Raw genomic sequence first — 6,529 nt, 5'->3', positions numbered from 1 at the left:
TTATCAAAGAGGGTGTGATGATTTTCAGGGTCTCCAGGTGTTCGCACCTTGGAAGAAAACCCGACGTTGCGAGTTATATTGGAAAAAGGTAAATGGTTGTATGTTAGTTAGATGTAGTCCGCGAACACTCAGACGCGGAATATAAATATCGAAGTGCCTCCCAAGCTTTAGACATCATCAAGCAACGGAGAAGAGACCTTAACAATATAATATTGTTCTTACGATTTTACTTTACTTTACTTTACTTTACTCCGCTCTTAGTAGTTATAAACGAAACGAGTGAAGTCTGAGCCTTCCTAGACAAATCTCCGTCTATAAAAACGAATCTCTATCGGCCTAGACAACTCTGAAGTTTATCGAGTTGCCTCTGCCTAACAGGTATGGACTATAAGTAACAGAACATTTTTACACAAATATATGGCAATAAAAGTTAAAGGATCTCAACAAGAAACCAATACATTTGCAACCACCCTACGATAACTAGAAGAGTCTAGAATTCTATGAAATCAAATAGACTTCACGGAGTATTACATCTGGGTCCAGGAATATGTTGTGGTTGCGGGAATATCTTCCAATACTAGAATAGTGATTGAAATCCTATTACTCAGAGCAATCAAGAGTTGCTGACTAAGGCATTATTTGTCAATTTGGTGGAATGGCTTCATATAAATTATTAGGAAGTCATCCAAGAGATATCTGTTGGTTGAATACAGAGTTATGAAGGATTGAAGTCATACGACCTAGAAAGGTTGCCATTACGACTATCTCTGCAGATACAACGTGCAGATGAAACTGATCATTTCGTTGATGACCAAGACAATTGAGGCCAACTCAGTTCGACTTGAGAACTGGGCCATAAGTTCAAAGACTCTGATGATCGGATAATTATTATTGGGAAAAGTATAATTTCTCATTAGCATTATTGTAACCAGTATGAGTACTTGGTTATTGGTTTGGTTTTATGTTTTGTTTTTAGTCTTGCTCTGATACTTGGTTTGTTTTAAGTATGGTTTGATACTTGGTTTATTTTAAGTATCATTTGATATGTGGTTTTGTTTTATATTTTGTATTAAAAGTATCATTTTGATACTTAAGTAGTTTTACCAAAATGTATTGTTTAATATCTTTAATTAGTTTTGTTCAAGCTAAACATGAACAGATTTGTGTATTTAAAGACCGCCTGATTCCAAAATGGAAAAGGCAGATTTTGACAGACAGTATTTCAATATACTTGGTTGAACAGTTACTCTTTTGCTTTCCCAGTATACCTTCAAAGCCTTCTTTAGTTGTCAGCTGTCACCTCCTCTCTGGTAGAGCAGGCAACCTGCCAAATATCATACCTATTACCAATAACGTGATTAGCACCATGCAAATGCTTGATAAATATCGCAATTACAGAAGAGGGTGTGGTAACTTTCAGGGTCTCCAAGTGTTTGCACCTTTGAAGAATACCCAACATTGTGAGTTACAATCACAGAGATACATAGTTGTATAATAGATAGATGCAGTCTGTGAATACTCAGATGTGGAATATAAATATTGAAGTACCTCCTGACCTTTTAGACATCATCAAGCAACGGAGAAGAGATCTTAACAATATAATATTGTGCTTATGATTCTACTTTACTTTATCTACTTTACTTCGCTCTTAGTAGTCATAAACAAAATGAGTGTATTACAAGCCTTCCTAGACAATTTCTGTCTATATAAATTAATCCTAGTTGGTATAGACAACTCTGAAGTCTATCAGGTTGCCTCTGCTTAACACATATATCCTGTGAATGGTATCCGGTCAGATAGACATTAGCGACGTAAATGGTATTATTCTGATACCTTCATTCCTGTGGCAATATAGTCACAGGTTGTAACTAAGATCGATATATATGATGACTTGTGGGCCCCATAAGGGGGCCAAAGGGGTGTGTTAGAGATGAGAGATTCCGATTTCAAGTAGGATTACCCTTTTTAGGGTTGCTCCTAGGTATTGAATCCCGCTACTTCTAATGACTTGGTAAAATATCAAGTTAAGCTTTTTTGTATCAAGAAAATGGAGAGGATAGTGAGGATTGTGTTTGTGATGCATTTTTCCTTCTTCAAGATGGTATTTCCTTGGATCTACAATATTTTCCTTCTCGTATATCCAAGTCTGATGTGGAGGATATTGATTTTCTCTTGTCTGGAAAAAAACCTTAAAGATTGGAATCTTATTATTCCTCAAGAACTGAAATCCAGTCCCAGATAAGCTTAGTCCAATTCGTCTTAAAAGGGTTCTTCGAATTTGCCGCTGGTAATTGTACTTTTTTGTCAATTCTCGTAGGACTTTCACAAACTTTGTAGCTGGAACTTGGTCGCCACAGCCTTTACAAAACTGTACATTTCCTCAGGTAGAACCCATTCCTTTTACACCATGCACGAGATTATATGACATGCCAGTGTGAGGTCGAGTGCGAGTTGGGGGATATTCCTGTATTGGGTAGGATGTTTACCCTCAGGGTAACCTTTCTATGTATGATATGCGGCTTGGCATACAAATGGTTGCCATTTAAGCTGCAGCACCTTCCTTGCTTAACACAGAGAGGGCAAGCTTCAGTCAACACAAGCCTAGTCAACATCGCCCCTCTACCTTAATCGGGTGCAACGGCATTTCCTTTTGTACCTTCTGTTCTGCTTTAGTTACAAGACAGATCTGCCTGCCAATTTACACAGAGCTATCGTCAACCATATCAGAGTACCATCGGAGGGATAATATCAGAGGGTACCAGCATAATCGACACGCCATCCGACAAAGGGAAAGTAATAAAAAATTCCCACACCGGTAGTCATTAAATAACCGAGATACAGCCAAAACCGCCTAACTACGGCAACATATGAGAGCCGGGGAGGGAGAGAGGTTCATATACAATGGGAGACAGCATATCCAATAGTTGGTGGAGAAGGGAAACAAGATAATCCATTAAGTGTGAGATTTTCAATAAATTGCGAGATCAATCCTCTCTCATCCATCTCTAGGATCCCAGATGGACTCCTATCCTATATACAGAGCATTCCCAGCATTACTGACTCCCACTCCAACCACTCCATTTCATTCCAGCCATTCCAGACATTCTCGGTTACCAGGAAGCATGACAACCATTCCCCGCAACAGTTAGAGCCTGTCGGTAGACGAGTGATAGACTGTGATATGATTGGATATCAAGTGTTATGGGGGGAATCAAGAATTTTGATTCTTTAATGCTCTGGTTATATGAAAGTGGAGTTTTTTCAGAGAACCGGGGTTGTTGTCCATCTATTCCGCCAGCTATTCCCGAGATATTAAGCCTTGTACGACTATATCTCATAATAGGTGGCGGATCTCGATCAACAGTAACTTAACATCCATATCCGAGCATCATAGCACTGTACAGGGACAAAAGTGACGCGATGAATCCATGCAACTCCAAAAAGCCGAGACATTGCGCCGCACTACAGCAGTGCTGAAATACTCGAGTACGGCCATGCTCCAATACTTGAGCGCACTCACACCCCACTGTCCCCGATGGCGCTCAACCGGATACCCCGCCGAACTGTACGAGTATAGATGCTTCGCCCACCCCTAAGTTCTTATAGGATTTCACTCGCTGAACAGGAAAAGGGGGGTTTCAGATTTGTATTAGATTTTGTGAAATCTTACCCCTTGTTCCTATAGAGAGTTTGCCTGTTGAACTGGACGCAGTGGTTGCTGTCGGAGAAATTATACCAAAGGAGGGAACATGTAGAGTTAGATGTAAAGACAGAGGGGAGGGGGAAGGGGTGTGAGGAAGTCCCAGCTCCTCGGAAAGCGCTGCATGAGATTTTTCTATAATACCGGGAGCTCAGCAGAAGGGGCACGTAAGGGGTGAAACCGGGTTAAGATCTCTGTCAGAGGGCTAACCCGCTATAATATCCACTATCCGCGGCAGCGATGAAGTGCTGTACCGCACTGTGCGCCAGAACGACAGCTGGGTCATAAAACTAAAAGTCAACATAGTGCACCGATATGCCATCTTAAGGTGCTATTAATTCCACTATATAAATTTACAACTCAAACCCTGCTGCGGTCTCTCATAGGCGTTCTTGCTGTGCTGCTTCCATTTACCACGTCGTTCCCTATTCTGCATTGTCATGGGCCATGGTAAAAAAAAGGGGGGTTCAAATCTACTAGGCGCTGTGGGGGGGGAGGTAGGAGTTGCTCTGGAAGCTCGGAGATAGGCAAAAGGGGGGTGTTATGAGGAACTAATCCTAATGCCATGAATGGGGGTTCGCTGTTGCTAGTTGATCTCCGCTCGCTCTTCTCTTCTCTCTCCACTCTTGTTTTCACCTCCACGTCCTTCATTTTGCTTGTTTCTTCCTTCCTTTTATACCACCTGGATCTTAAGGATTCATAACGCTTCACCAGAGCCAAAAGCATCCATAAATTGGCCATTGTTAGATATCCACTGTTGAAGTTGGATGGCGCTCAATGCAAGGACTTGCGGGAGAGTGCGATGCGATGCATAAGGTTTATTAAGTCCACCTCAGAAGATACTGGAGGTGATAGTGTTATTTGTGAGAAAGGCTGGGAAAGCGGGAATCTTGGTAATATCTTCCTTTTGTAGTGGATGATCGCAGAGAATGTGCTTTGGTATTTACTAGGTTATGAAGGAGCAAATAGTCTTGTATCATAGAAAGTAGATTTTTTGGGAGTTTCTTTTATCTTTTTTTTTCCCTTTTTCGATAAACCCCCTTACCTTTCTCTCATGTCCGAGCAGGTCATCTGTCATCCCCACCCCACACGCTGAGCTGACCCAACACCGCCAACCCCAACGACTGCGTCCCTAAGAGTATATTGCTTATAGTATACTACCCGTGGCTTGCTGCAGATCAAAACACCAAGGTACAATACCGGAAAACTGTAGCATTATCTCGCACTATAATATTTGATGCCGAGCAATCTTGTCTTTTCCCATGGCAGGGGGTGGTGACTAATCATGCTTTCTTATCTGATAACTAGTAGATTTTGGATAGCCGAGTTAGAGACCAGGGATAGTTGGACAATGAGATCGAGAGATGAGGCTTTAGTAGCATTAGGAGCTGGATACACGGTATTCTCACACACAATGGCGGAAGCTAATTATCTATGGTATTTAAAAACCCTAAATTGGACTTTCTCTTTTTCCTCCCCGAGTTATGTGTAAAACCTCCCCTCTTCTTACATCCCTATTGAGGTTCAAGTGTTTTTATGTGATACTGCCGAAGCTGATAGCGTCCGGCGGGTTTACGGTAGGATGCCGTAGACTACTGTAGCTTGTCCAGTCGAATCGAATCGCACGCTACGTAATTGGCTTTCCTCATACTATTTACATTATTCTAGTCTGGACTAAGTTAGAATATTTCTTATTTCCAAACAAGGCTAGACCCTGAGAGTGAACGCTATAATAGCTTCAAGACACCTTTTGGAAGTTTCATTAGATGAGTCATGCTACAAGGTGACATGAATGCTCCCACTACCTTCATGTGGATTATGGAAAACCTGCTTAGCGAATACCTCCAATACTTTGTATAGGTATACATTGATGATATCCTCATCTACTTAAACTCTGAAGCAGAACATACATACCATATTGGTTTAGTATGTATCAAGCTGAGAGAAGCTAAATTCTACGCTAGCTGAAACAATCCACTCTGTTTGCAGATAGTCCCAAAATCCTAGGGCATGTAATTGATGATGATGGAATACATGCTGCCCCTGGAAAGATATCTTGCTTGAAAGAATAGACAATACTCTAGAATCAGAAAGAACTCATGCGATTCCTAGAACTTGTAAACTATGTCTCCCAGTTTCTACCACACCACACCACTATAACAGCACCACTCACAGACCTTACTGGCAATGGAGAATTTGTATAGACCTACACTCATGACTAAGCCTTTACCAATATTAAGTAATTGATTAGAAATGCCATTGTTATGCGGCCTATTGACTACAGTAAACTGGAACCAATATGGCTGATTACTGATACAATAGATGTTGGTGTTGGTAAATGGGTTAGACAAGAACCTTCACATGAAATAGCAAGACCAGCAGCATTACAAAGCAGAAAGTTCACTAATTCACAGATGAACTAGAGGACTACAGACAAGAAAGCACTTGCAGTAATTGATGCTCTTACCGCCTTTAATCACATCTTGATGGGCAACTCCTTTATCATTGTTACCAACCACCAACCCCTCACTAACCTGAAAACTCACAAGATTCCTGGACGAAGCAGAACATGATGGATAGCAGAGATCAGCAAATATGATGCAAAAACCATCTACACCCCTGGAAGAACCAACTATTTAGCTGACGCTCTCTCCCGCATCTACAAAAACTAATTACTCTCAGACCCATCTCTTATCCATGACCATACTAGATAAAGTGATGACAGCCCCGATGACACTTCCTATGAATAAGAGCCAACCTTGGCTATAGCTAGTTCGGTCCCTCTCGTGCACGAGTGTTATCGATATAAGTGTCAGCAGCTTGGCGACT

The sequence above is a fragment of the Tuber melanosporum genome (genome assembly GCF_000151645.1).
Source record: "Tuber melanosporum whole genome shotgun sequence assembly, scaffold_92, strain Mel28".
Taxonomy (NCBI): domain Eukaryota; kingdom Fungi; phylum Ascomycota; class Pezizomycetes; order Pezizales; family Tuberaceae; genus Tuber; species Tuber melanosporum.
The sequence above is the reverse complement of the archived record's forward strand: the minus strand, read 5'-3'. Positions refer to the sequence as shown.